Here is a 13,399-nt window from a genome sequence, read left to right on the forward strand (position 1 = left end):
AAGGCTGTCCCCTTTCCCTCCCATTTCCAGACTGCATTGAGCTGCCCTCCCATGCAGGCTCCAGTGACCGTCCAGTAGGTGACTGGATTTCTCTGCACATCAAGCTCTGGACTTCTCTTCTCGGGAAAGGCTGAGATCAAGGGACACTCTGGGCTGTTTGTCTGGCAGCCGGCGCACCCCATCCCCTCTTGATTCTCCAAAGCCCAGCCCATTGCCTCCTGCACACTCTCTGGCTGGTCCTCAGCATCTTCTTGCTAGGTAGGTTCCATTTCCAACTGGGCGCTCAAGCCATCAAGCAGCTCACACCCCAGTGGTCTGTGTAAGGAGGGGTGCGATTCCGTGCCCTTTGCCAGACAAGACAATAGCCGCTGCCCAAGGTCACTTGGCTGCCTGCCTTGGAACCGCCAGCTCCCACTCCCTGGGGAGGGGGGGGGAGCCTGAGTTCTGGCCTGACTGGGCTTTTCCTCTCACTCCCCCTCAGCTCACCCCAGGCAGGACGATAGCAACAGGTAGGTGCTTTGGCCACCTTCCCCAGGTGAAGAGCAGAACCTGGCGTGTGCTGGCTCTTCCAGGAGGACCACTGAGTCCTGCTGCGGCTCCAACCCTATTCCTTAAAGTTCAGGAGAGGTGAGGCTGGTGGCATGTGGGCGGGAAGGGCACATCCCACTCTTCAGCCCCAAGGGAAAACAGAACACAGGCCACCGCCACCGCCACCAGGGCACCATGTCACCTAACCAAGCTGGGATGGACACATCCCTCCCTTGTCCATCCACGCATTCCTCACCAATAGACAGAGAAAGAGAGGAGCAGAGACAGGGGTCAGCGTGGGGGACAGAAATGAAGGCGGGGAGGTGGTGAAAGACAGACACAGAGACAGAGACAGAGGCAGAGATTGATTGCCTGTGGCTGGAGAGATGGAGGAGAGTGAGGGAGGAAAGGAGAGAGGTGGCAGGGCATCATGGAAAGGAAAGAAGATGAAAGAGAGAGGTAGAGGCAGACAGAAAGTGAGAAAGATGGAGAGGGGCAGACGTGGGGTGGGGGCACGAGGCCAGTGGCTCCTGGGCCCCGGGCCAGTCGTGGAGAGGGATGGAGCGTGGCGATCCCAGGGAGGATGCCAGGGTGAGATCCCAGGGAGGATGCCAGGGTGATCGCTGAGCAACACATCCATGGCTCTGGACATTTGGCTTTTCCCAAGAGCCAAGTCCATGATGATCCAGGTGGGAAGGGCTGGGTGGCAGGGAAGCCTGCCTGTGTGTTGTCAAGAATCTCAGGCGGGAGGAGTGCCCTGTGGTTGAAAGTGCAGGAGCGGTGGGGGTGCGGCAGGGGCGTCCCTGGCGGCAGCGGCAGGGGCAGCGGCAGCATTAGGGGCCAGGGATAGGGGTGTGGTATGTGGGGGCACGAGTGTTGGGTTGCTTGGGTGAGGCGACCTGAGAGCAGGAACCCCTGCGGGCAGCCAGCGAAGAATGGGCCTTCCCAGAACTGGTGCCTGGCGTTGGCGGGCAGCAGCAGGCAGGACCTAGCTCCTGGGGAGCGCGGGGGAGTTGGGGCCCAAGATGCAAGGGTTGGCGGTGGAAGAGGTGGGCGGTCTGGAGAGGCTGTGCCTGCTCTGGGCTCAGAAGGCAGGATGAGGCTTGCAGGGGCGTGCGTGTGCGTGTGCGTGTGCGCAAAAGCGTGGGGCACTTCCTTCGAGCCGGAATCGAACCAGCGACCTAAGGATGTCCACAGCTGTCTGTTCAGTCTACAGTCCTCCGCTCTACCAGCTGAGCTATCGAAGGGTGCACACCGGCGGGGCCGGGTCCTCTGCCTTTGTGCAGATGGGGGAGGCGAGCTGGCAGGTCCTGTCCCGGGGTGGGGTCCCATTACAACTGTCCGCCTTCCATCCCAGGGAGCCCTCCCTGCCCCGCCCTGCCCTGCCCTGCCCTGCCCTGCCCTGCCCTGCCCTGCCCTGCCCAGACAGGCCCAGTCCTTGCCTTCAGGGCCCAGGACCAACACACACGCACCAACACACGCACGAACACACACGCAAACACACACACACACACACACACGCACACTTAAATGCGCACACACCCCTTCAGCATGGGAGCCCCTGGTATCCAGCGGAAGCCTGGCATGCCCGGGACCTGGTGGGGACCTGGCCGGGCGGCGACCACCAAGTCCCGCATCGCAGGGCGCGCAGGGCTCTCTCCTCTGGTGCTCTTGCCCTCTTGCCCCGATGCCAAACCTCTGCGTCCCGCCTTGGGCCGGGGTCTAGGAGGATGGTACTAAGGCGGCCTGAGAGGGCCAGGAGCCGGGCACCAGGTGGAGACTGACCCAGGGGAAGGTTGCCTTCTCCACACCCCTCCCCGCCCGCCCCGGGGAAGGTGGGGGTGTGGATACCGCACGGGTGCGGGTTGGTAATGGAGGAGAACCAGATGGCGCGCGGGGAGGCGGCTGCGCAACTAGCACAGCCACAGTCCCCCGCGGTAGTGTCTGGTGGACACCTGGATCCCATCCGACCCTACCAGCCTGGCCCCTGAAGCCCCGGTCCCGTCCCCCCGTCCGGGTTCCAGGTCCCCGTGCCCCAGCGGACACGCCCTGCTACCCACAGCGCCAGCCCCGCCAGCCGCTCCCTCTTTGGTGCCTTCAGACCTCCTGCACACCACACGTGTGGCGGAAAGGACAGAGGGTTAGGGGAAGTGGCAGCCTCGCGTGCCCCGTCCAGGCCTTGCACAAGCACCAGAGATACTTGTGCCAGGGAGCCAGCCCGGACAGGGCACAGGAGGCCCCGCTTCCTGCCTCTCCTCACCAAATAACTCCACCTGGTCCTGGGCGCTTCCGGGAAAGGCCAAAGGGACACAACAGAGGCGGCCCAGCTGGGCTGGACTCCTGACCCCGGAAGCAAGGCTTCTCCCACCCAGATGGGATCCCAATTCGGTGTGCCCTAACTCCTGGCCCTAAATCACCTCCCTCTCCCAGCCGCTCAGCCCAGATTCCCCGGGGAGGTGGGGATGTGGGGAGGTGCAGGCGGGCTCCTCCGCAGTGACCCAACCCGCCCAGTTTCTTGGGGCTTAGGGGGCGCAGAGGGCCCGCTCGCCCTGGCACAACCCCCAAACCTTCACTCACGCACCAACCCCACACCAAACCCACTCCCACCGGGACAGGGCAAGGGCCCAGCTGCGGGGGCTTCCCAAAACCCAGTGCTGCTGCTCAGCTGCTCAGCTGGCCGGACTGCAAGAGCAGCCTCCAGGGACCCCCTTTCCTCTACCCAAAGCCACAAATCCAGGTGCCAGGACCCAGGGGACAAAGCCCAGGGGGGATACCCAAAGGGCCATTCCTTCTAAGTTGGGACCCCACTGCTGGTCTCTGTTCATGGGGTCACTCAAGTTAGGGGGCTCTCTCTGGCAGCACAACTCTTTTATCCTCTGGAAGCCCTGCGGGCCTCACAGTCTCACCCTGGCACTCCTACTGTTGCTGCCACTGGCACTTGATCTCTTTCGCTTAGAGGTACCCACACAGTGTTGGAGGGAGGGGTGCCTGCAAAGGGAGCCAGGCCACTAAGGAGCCCTCCATGGGTAGAGAGGAACAATCCCTTGAGTCTTTCAGTTTCACATACCCCACCCCCACCATTCCTGCAGGATCCCTTGCTTGTTCTCTCTCTCTCTCTCTCTCTCTCTCTCTCTCTCTCTCTCTCTCTCTCTCTCTGCCACACACACACACACACATACACACACAGAGACATACACAAATACCTGCACTCCATGAAAGCATTCAAGCGCCCAGGGGAATGCAGGTCCAAGGCTGTCCCCTTTCCCTCCCATTTCCAGACTGCATTGAGCTGCCCTCCCATGCAGGCTCCAGTGACCGTCCAGTAGGTGACTGGATTTCTCTGCACATCAAGCTCTGGACTTCTCTTCTCGGGAAAGGCTGAGATCAAGGGACACTCTGGGCTGTTTGTCTGGCAGCCGGCGCACCCCATCCCCTCTTGATTCTCCAAAGCCCAGCCCATTGCCTCCTGCACACTCTCTGGCTGGTCCTCAGCATCTTCTTGCTAGGTAGGTTCCATTTCCAACTGGGCGCTCAAGCCATCAAGCAGCTCACACCCCAGTGGTCTGTGTAAGGAGGGGTGCGATTCCGTGCCCTTTGCCAGACAAGACAATAGCCGCTGCCCAAGGTCACTTGGCTGCCTGCCTTGGAACCGCCAGCTCCCACTCCCTGGGGAGGGGGGGGGAGCCTGAGTTCTGGCCTGACTGGGCTTTTCCTCTCACTCCCCCTCAGCTCACCCCAGGCAGGACGATAGCAACAGGTAGGTGCTTTGGCCACCTTCCCCAGGTGAAGAGCAGAACCTGGCGTGTGCTGGCTCTTCCAGGAGGACCACTGAGTCCTGCTGCGGCTCCAACCCTATTCCTTAAAGTTCAGGAGAGGTGAGGCTGGTGGCATGTGGGCGGGAAGGGCACATCCCACTCTTCAGCCCCAAGGGAAAACAGAACACAGGCCACCGCCACCGCCACCAGGGCACCATGTCACCTAACCAAGCTGGGATGGACACATCCCTCCCTTGTCCATCCACGCATTCCTCACCAATAGACAGAGAAAGAGAGGAGCAGAGACAGGGGTCAGCGTGGGGGACAGAAATGAAGGCGGGGAGGTGGTGAAAGACAGACACAGAGACAGAGACAGAGGCAGAGATTGATTGCCTGTGGCTGGAGAGATGGAGGAGAGTGAGGGAGGAAAGGAGAGAGGTGGCAGGGCATCATGGAAAGGAAAGAAGATGAAAGAGAGAGGTAGAGGCAGACAGAAAGTGAGAAAGATGGAGAGGGGCAGACGTGGGGTGGGGGCACGAGGCCAGTGGCTCCTGGGCCCCGGGCCAGTCGTGGAGAGGGATGGAGCGTGGCGATCCCAGGGAGGATGCCAGGGTGAGATCCCAGGGAGGATGCCAGGGTGATCGCTGAGCAACACATCCATGGCTCTGGACATTTGGCTTTTCCCAAGAGCCAAGTCCATGATGATCCAGGTGGGAAGGGCTGGGTGGCAGGGAAGCCTGCCTGTGTGTTGTCAAGAATCTCAGGCGGGAGGAGTGCCCTGTGGTTGAAAGTGCAGGAGCGGTGGGGGTGCGGCAGGGGCGTCCCTGGCGGCAGCGGCAGGGGCAGCGGCAGCATTAGGGGCCAGGGATAGGGGTGTGGTATGTGGGGGCACGAGTGTTGGGTTGCTTGGGTGAGGCGACCTGAGAGCAGGAACCCCTGCGGGCAGCCAGCGAAGAATGGGCCTTCCCAGAACTGGTGCCTGGCGTTGGCGGGCAGCAGCAGGCAGGACCTAGCTCCTGGGGAGCGCGGGGGAGTTGGGGCCCAAGATGCAAGGGTTGGCGGTGGAAGAGGTGGGCGGTCTGGAGAGGCTGTGCCTGCTCTGGGCTCAGAAGGCAGGATGAGGCTTGCAGGGGCGTGCGTGTGCGTGTGCGTGTGCGCAAAAGCGTGGGGCACTTCCTTCGAGCCGGAATCGAACCAGCGACCTAAGGATGTCCACAGCTGTCTGTTCAGTCTACAGTCCTCCGCTCTACCAGCTGAGCTATCGAAGGGTGCACACCGGCGGGGCCGGGTCCTCTGCCTTTGTGCAGATGGGGGAGGCGAGCTGGCAGGTCCTGTCCCGGGGTGGGGTCCCATTACAACTGTCCGCCTTCCATCCCAGGGAGCCCTCCCTGCCCCGCCCTGCCCTGCCCTGCCCTGCCCTGCCCTGCCCTGCCCTGCCCTGCCCTGCCCAGACAGGCCCAGTCCTTGCCTTCAGGGCCCAGGACCAACACACACGCACCAACACACGCACGAACACACACGCAAACACACACACACACACACACACGCACACTTAAATGCGCACACACCCCTTCAGCATGGGAGCCCCTGGTATCCAGCGGAAGCCTGGCATGCCCGGGACCTGGTGGGGACCTGGCCGGGCGGCGACCACCAAGTCCCGCATCGCAGGGCGCGCAGGGCTCTCTCCTCTGGTGCTCTTGCCCTCTTGCCCCGATGCCAAACCTCTGCGTCCCGCCTTGGGCCGGGGTCTAGGAGGATGGTACTAAGGCGGCCTGAGAGGGCCAGGAGCCGGGCACCAGGTGGAGACTGACCCAGGGGAAGGTTGCCTTCTCCACACCCCTCCCCGCCCGCCCCGGGGAAGGTGGGGGTGTGGATACCGCACGGGTGCGGGTTGGTAATGGAGGAGAACCAGATGGCGCGCGGGGAGGCGGCTGCGCAACTAGCACAGCCACAGTCCCCCGCGGTAGTGTCTGGTGGACACCTGGATCCCATCCGACCCTACCAGCCTGGCCCCTGAAGCCCCGGTCCCGTCCCCCCGTCCGGGTTCCAGGTCCCCGTGCCCCAGCGGACACGCCCTGCTACCCACAGCGCCAGCCCCGCCAGCCGCTCCCTCTTTGGTGCCTTCAGACCTCCTGCACACCACACGTGTGGCGGAAAGGACAGAGGGTTAGGGGAAGTGGCAGCCTCGCGTGCCCCGTCCAGGCCTTGCACAAGCACCAGAGATACTTGTGCCAGGGAGCCAGCCCGGACAGGGCACAGGAGGCCCCGCTTCCTGCCTCTCCTCACCAAATAACTCCACCTGGTCCTGGGCGCTTCCGGGAAAGGCCAAAGGGACACAACAGAGGCGGCCCAGCTGGGCTGGACTCCTGACCCCGGAAGCAAGGCTTCTCCCACCCAGATGGGATCCCAATTCGGTGTGCCCTAACTCCTGGCCCTAAATCACCTCCCTCTCCCAGCCGCTCAGCCCAGATTCCCCGGGGAGGTGGGGATGTGGGGAGGTGCAGGCGGGCTCCTCCGCAGTGACCCAACCCGCCCAGTTTCTTGGGGCTTAGGGGGCGCAGAGGGCCCGCTCGCCCTGGCACAACCCCCAAACCTTCACTCACGCACCAACCCCACACCAAACCCACTCCCACCGGGACAGGGCAAGGGCCCAGCTGCGGGGGCTTCCCAAAACCCAGTGCTGCTGCTCAGCTGCTCAGCTGGCCGGACTGCAAGAGCAGCCTCCAGGGACCCCCTTTCCTCTACCCAAAGCCACAAATCCAGGTGCCAGGACCCAGGGGACAAAGCCCAGGGGGGATACCCAAAGGGCCATTCCTTCTAAGTTGGGACCCCACTGCTGGTCTCTGTTCATGGGGTCACTCAAGTTAGGGGGCTCTCTCTGGCAGCACAACTCTTTTATCCTCTGGAAGCCCTGCGGGCCTCACAGTCTCACCCTGGCACTCCTACTGTTGCTGCCACTGGCACTTGATCTCTTTCGCTTAGAGGTACCCACACAGTGTTGGAGGGAGGGGTGCCTGCAAAGGGAGCCAGGCCACTAAGGAGCCCTCCATGGGTAGAGAGGAACAATCCCTTGAGTCTTTCAGTTTCACATACCCCACCCCCACCATTCCTGCAGGATCCCTTGCTTGTTCTCTCTCTCTCTCTCTCTCTCTCTCTCTCTCTCTCTCTCTCTCTCTCTCTGCCACACACACACACACACATACACACACAGAGACATACACAAATACCTGCACTCCATGAAAGCATTCAAGCGCCCAGGGGAATGCAGGTCCAAGGCTGTCCCCTTTCCCTCCCATTTCCAGACTGCATTGAGCTGCCCTCCCATGCAGGCTCCAGTGACCGTCCAGTAGGTGACTGGATTTCTCTGCACATCAAGCTCTGGACTTCTCTTCTCGGGAAAGGCTGAGATCAAGGGACACTCTGGGCTGTTTGTCTGGCAGCCGGCGCACCCCATCCCCTCTTGATTCTCCAAAGCCCAGCCCATTGCCTCCTGCACACTCTCTGGCTGGTCCTCAGCATCTTCTTGCTAGGTAGGTTCCATTTCCAACTGGGCGCTCAAGCCATCAAGCAGCTCACACCCCAGTGGTCTGTGTAAGGAGGGGTGCGATTCCGTGCCCTTTGCCAGACAAGACAATAGCCGCTGCCCAAGGTCACTTGGCTGCCTGCCTTGGAACCGCCAGCTCCCACTCCCTGGGGAGGGGGGGGGAGCCTGAGTTCTGGCCTGACTGGGCTTTTCCTCTCACTCCCCCTCAGCTCACCCCAGGCAGGACGATAGCAACAGGTAGGTGCTTTGGCCACCTTCCCCAGGTGAAGAGCAGAACCTGGCGTGTGCTGGCTCTTCCAGGAGGACCACTGAGTCCTGCTGCGGCTCCAACCCTATTCCTTAAAGTTCAGGAGAGGTGAGGCTGGTGGCATGTGGGCGGGAAGGGCACATCCCACTCTTCAGCCCCAAGGGAAAACAGAACACAGGCCACCGCCACCGCCACCAGGGCACCATGTCACCTAACCAAGCTGGGATGGACACATCCCTCCCTTGTCCATCCACGCATTCCTCACCAATAGACAGAGAAAGAGAGGAGCAGAGACAGGGGTCAGCGTGGGGGACAGAAATGAAGGCGGGGAGGTGGTGAAAGACAGACACAGAGACAGAGACAGAGGCAGAGATTGATTGCCTGTGGCTGGAGAGATGGAGGAGAGTGAGGGAGGAAAGGAGAGAGGTGGCAGGGCATCATGGAAAGGAAAGAAGATGAAAGAGAGAGGTAGAGGCAGACAGAAAGTGAGAAAGATGGAGAGGGGCAGACGTGGGGTGGGGGCACGAGGCCAGTGGCTCCTGGGCCCCGGGCCAGTCGTGGAGAGGGATGGAGCGTGGCGATCCCAGGGAGGATGCCAGGGTGAGATCCCAGGGAGGATGCCAGGGTGATCGCTGAGCAACACATCCATGGCTCTGGACATTTGGCTTTTCCCAAGAGCCAAGTCCATGATGATCCAGGTGGGAAGGGCTGGGTGGCAGGGAAGCCTGCCTGTGTGTTGTCAAGAATCTCAGGCGGGAGGAGTGCCCTGTGGTTGAAAGTGCAGGAGCGGTGGGGGTGCGGCAGGGGCGTCCCTGGCGGCAGCGGCAGGGGCAGCGGCAGCATTAGGGGCCAGGGATAGGGGTGTGGTATGTGGGGGCACGAGTGTTGGGTTGCTTGGGTGAGGCGACCTGAGAGCAGGAACCCCTGCGGGCAGCCAGCGAAGAATGGGCCTTCCCAGAACTGGTGCCTGGCGTTGGCGGGCAGCAGCAGGCAGGACCTAGCTCCTGGGGAGCGCGGGGGAGTTGGGGCCCAAGATGCAAGGGTTGGCGGTGGAAGAGGTGGGCGGTCTGGAGAGGCTGTGCCTGCTCTGGGCTCAGAAGGCAGGATGAGGCTTGCAGGGGCGTGCGTGTGCGTGTGCGTGTGCGCAAAAGCGTGGGGCACTTCCTTCGAGCCGGAATCGAACCAGCGACCTAAGGATGTCCACAGCTGTCTGTTCAGTCTACAGTCCTCCGCTCTACCAGCTGAGCTATCGAAGGGTGCACACCGGCGGGGCCGGGTCCTCTGCCTTTGTGCAGATGGGGGAGGCGAGCTGGCAGGTCCTGTCCCGGGGTGGGGTCCCATTACAACTGTCCGCCTTCCATCCCAGGGAGCCCTCCCTGCCCCGCCCTGCCCTGCCCTGCCCTGCCCTGCCCAGACAGGCCCAGTCCTTGCCTTCAGGGCCCAGGACCAACACACACGCACCAACACACGCACGAACACACACGCAAACACACACACACACACACACACACGCACACTTAAATGCGCACACACCCCTTCAGCATGGGAGCCCCTGGTATCCAGCGGAAGCCTGGCATGCCCGGGACCTGGTGGGGACCTGGCCGGGCGGCGACCACCAAGTCCCGCATCGCAGGGCGCGCAGGGCTCTCTCCTCTGGTGCTCTTGCCCTCTTGCCCCGATGCCAAACCTCTGCGTCCCGCCTTGGGCCGGGGTCTAGGAGGATGGTACTAAGGCGGCCTGAGAGGGCCAGGAGCCGGGCACCAGGTGGAGACTGACCCAGGGGAAGGTTGCCTTCTCCACACCCCTCCCCGCCCGCCCCGGGGAAGGTGGGGGTGTGGATACCGCACGGGTGCGGGTTGGTAATGGAGGAGAACCAGATGGCGCGCGGGGAGGCGGCTGCGCAACTAGCACAGCCACAGTCCCCCGCGGTAGTGTCTGGTGGACACCTGGATCCCATCCGACCCTACCAGCCTGGCCCCTGAAGCCCCGGTCCCGTCCCCCCGTCCGGGTTCCAGGTCCCCGTGCCCCAGCGGACACGCCCTGCTACCCACAGCGCCAGCCCCGCCAGCCGCTCCCTCTTTGGTGCCTTCAGACCTCCTGCACACCACACGTGTGGCGGAAAGGACAGAGGGTTAGGGGAAGTGGCAGCCTCGCGTGCCCCGTCCAGGCCTTGCACAAGCACCAGAGATACTTGTGCCAGGGAGCCAGCCCGGACAGGGCACAGGAGGCCCCGCTTCCTGCCTCTCCTCACCAAATAACTCCACCTGGTCCTGGGCGCTTCCGGGAAAGGCCAAAGGGACACAACAGAGGCGGCCCAGCTGGGCTGGACTCCTGACCCCGGAAGCAAGGCTTCTCCCACCCAGATGGGATCCCAATTCGGTGTGCCCTAACTCCTGGCCCTAAATCACCTCCCTCTCCCAGCCGCTCAGCCCAGATTCCCCGGGGAGGTGGGGATGTGGGGAGGTGCAGGCGGGCTCCTCCGCAGTGACCCAACCCGCCCAGTTTCTTGGGGCTTAGGGGGCGCAGAGGGCCCGCTCGCCCTGGCACAACCCCCAAACCTTCACTCACGCACCAACCCCACACCAAACCCACTCCCACCGGGACAGGGCAAGGGCCCAGCTGCGGGGGCTTCCCAAAACCCAGTGCTGCTGCTCAGCTGCTCAGCTGGCCGGACTGCAAGAGCAGCCTCCAGGGACCCCCTTTCCTCTACCCAAAGCCACAAATCCAGGTGCCAGGACCCAGGGGACAAAGCCCAGGGGGGATACCCAAAGGGCCATTCCTTCTAAGTTGGGACCCCACTGCTGGTCTCTGTTCATGGGGTCACTCAAGTTAGGGGGCTCTCTCTGGCAGCACAACTCTTTTATCCTCTGGAAGCCCTGCGGGCCTCACAGTCTCACCCTGGCACTCCTACTGTTGCTGCCACTGGCACTTGATCTCTTTCGCTTAGAGGTACCCACACAGTGTTGGAGGGAGGGGTGCCTGCAAAGGGAGCCAGGCCACTAAGGAGCCCTCCATGGGTAGAGAGGAACAATCCCTTGAGTCTTTCAGTTTCACATACCCCACCCCCACCATTCCTGCAGGATCCCTTGCTTGTTCTCTCTCTCTCTCTCTCTCTCTCTCTCTCTCTCTCTCTCTCTCTCTCTCTGCCACACACACACACACACATACACACACAGAGACATACACAAATACCTGCACTCCATGAAAGCATTCAAGCGCCCAGGGGAATGCAGGTCCAAGGCTGTCCCCTTTCCCTCCCATTTCCAGACTGCATTGAGCTGCCCTCCCATGCAGGCTCCAGTGACCGTCCAGTAGGTGACTGGATTTCTCTGCACATCAAGCTCTGGACTTCTCTTCTCGGGAAAGGCTGAGATCAAGGGACACTCTGGGCTGTTTGTCTGGCAGCCGGCGCACCCCATCCCCTCTTGATTCTCCAAAGCCCAGCCCATTGCCTCCTGCACACTCTCTGGCTGGTCCTCAGCATCTTCTTGCTAGGTAGGTTCCATTTCCAACTGGGCGCTCAAGCCATCAAGCAGCTCACACCCCAGTGGTCTGTGTAAGGAGGGGTGCGATTCCGTGCCCTTTGCCAGACAAGACAATAGCCGCTGCCCAAGGTCACTTGGCTGCCTGCCTTGGAACCGCCAGCTCCCACTCCCTGGGGAGGGGGGGGGAGCCTGAGTTCTGGCCTGACTGGGCTTTTCCTCTCACTCCCCCTCAGCTCACCCCAGGCAGGACGATAGCAACAGGTAGGTGCTTTGGCCACCTTCCCCAGGTGAAGAGCAGAACCTGGCGTGTGCTGGCTCTTCCAGGAGGACCACTGAGTCCTGCTGCGGCTCCAACCCTATTCCTTAAAGTTCAGGAGAGGTGAGGCTGGTGGCATGTGGGCGGGAAGGGCACATCCCACTCTTCAGCCCCAAGGGAAAACAGAACACAGGCCACCGCCACCGCCACCAGGGCACCATGTCACCTAACCAAGCTGGGATGGACACATCCCTCCCTTGTCCATCCACGCATTCCTCACCAATAGACAGAGAAAGAGAGGAGCAGAGACAGGGGTCAGCGTGGGGGACAGAAATGAAGGCGGGGAGGTGGTGAAAGACAGACACAGAGACAGAGACAGAGGCAGAGATTGATTGCCTGTGGCTGGAGAGATGGAGGAGAGTGAGGGAGGAAAGGAGAGAGGTGGCAGGGCATCATGGAAAGGAAAGAAGATGAAAGAGAGAGGTAGAGGCAGACAGAAAGTGAGAAAGATGGAGAGGGGCAGACGTGGGGTGGGGGCACGAGGCCAGTGGCTCCTGGGCCCCGGGCCAGTCGTGGAGAGGGATGGAGCGTGGCGATCCCAGGGAGGATGCCAGGGTGAGATCCCAGGGAGGATGCCAGGGTGATCGCTGAGCAACACATCCATGGCTCTGGACATTTGGCTTTTCCCAAGAGCCAAGTCCATGATGATCCAGGTGGGAAGGGCTGGGTGGCAGGGAAGCCTGCCTGTGTGTTGTCAAGAATCTCAGGCGGGAGGAGTGCCCTGTGGTTGAAAGTGCAGGAGCGGTGGGGGTGCGGCAGGGGCGTCCCTGGCGGCAGCGGCAGGGGCAGCGGCAGCATTAGGGGCCAGGGATAGGGGTGTGGTATGTGGGGGCACGAGTGTTGGGTTGCTTGGGTGAGGCGACCTGAGAGCAGGAACCCCTGCGGGCAGCCAGCGAAGAATGGGCCTTCCCAGAACTGGTGCCTGGCGTTGGCGGGCAGCAGCAGGCAGGACCTAGCTCCTGGGGAGCGCGGGGGAGTTGGGGCCCAAGATGCAAGGGTTGGCGGTGGAAGAGGTGGGCGGTCTGGAGAGGCTGTGCCTGCTCTGGGCTCAGAAGGCAGGATGAGGCTTGCAGGGGCGTGCGTGTGCGTGTGCGTGTGCGCAAAAGCGTGGGGCACTTCCTTCGAGCCGGAATCGAACCAGCGACCTAAGGATGTCCACAGCTGTCTGTTCAGTCTACAGTCCTCCGCTCTACCAGCTGAGCTATCGAAGGGTGCACACCGGCGGGGCCGGGTCCTCTGCCTTTGTGCAGATGGGGGAGGCGAGCTGGCAGGTCCTGTCCCGGGGTGGGGTCCCATTACAACTGTCCGCCTTCCATCCCAGGGAGCCCTCCCTGCCCCGCCCTGCCCTGCCCTGCCCTGCCCTGCCCTGCCCTGCCCTGCCCTGCCCTGCCCAGACAGGCCCAGTCCTTGCCTTCAGGGCCCAGGACCAACACACACGCACCAACACACGCACGAACACACACGCAAACACACACACACACACACACACGCACACTTAAATGCGCACACACCCCTTCAGCATGG

General features: G+C 62.3%; 4 non-coding genes across 4 annotated transcripts; all 4 read right to left on the reverse strand.

The window, feature by feature from the left end:
- Positions 1-1,681: 1,681 nt before the first annotated feature.
- Trnay-gua (transfer RNA tyrosine (anticodon GUA)) lies at positions 1,682-1,775 on the reverse strand. Its single transcript has 2 exons — positions 1,739-1,775; positions 1,682-1,717 (listed from the first exon to the last, which is right to left on the reverse strand). It is a non-coding gene; the product is annotated as a tRNA-Tyr (tRNA).
- Positions 1,776-5,457: 3,682 nt separating this feature from the next.
- Positions 5,458-5,551, reverse strand: Trnay-gua (transfer RNA tyrosine (anticodon GUA)). The gene is made up of 2 exons: positions 5,515-5,551; positions 5,458-5,493 (listed from the first exon to the last, which is right to left on the reverse strand). It is a non-coding gene; the product is annotated as a tRNA-Tyr (tRNA).
- A 3,685-nt stretch (positions 5,552-9,236) lies between these two features.
- Positions 9,237-9,330, reverse strand: Trnay-gua (transfer RNA tyrosine (anticodon GUA)). The gene is made up of 2 exons: positions 9,294-9,330; positions 9,237-9,272 (listed from the first exon to the last, which is right to left on the reverse strand). It is a non-coding gene; the product is annotated as a tRNA-Tyr (tRNA).
- A 3,662-nt stretch (positions 9,331-12,992) lies between these two features.
- On the reverse strand, positions 12,993-13,086 carry Trnay-gua (transfer RNA tyrosine (anticodon GUA)). Its single transcript has 2 exons — positions 13,050-13,086; positions 12,993-13,028 (listed from the first exon to the last, which is right to left on the reverse strand). It is a non-coding gene; the product is annotated as a tRNA-Tyr (tRNA).
- Between the last annotated feature and the right edge of the window lie 313 nt (positions 13,087-13,399).

This window comes from Urocitellus parryii, chromosome 6 (assembly GCF_045843805.1).
Source record: "Urocitellus parryii isolate mUroPar1 chromosome 6, mUroPar1.hap1, whole genome shotgun sequence".
NCBI classification, from domain to species: Eukaryota; Metazoa; Chordata; class Mammalia; order Rodentia; family Sciuridae; genus Urocitellus; species Urocitellus parryii.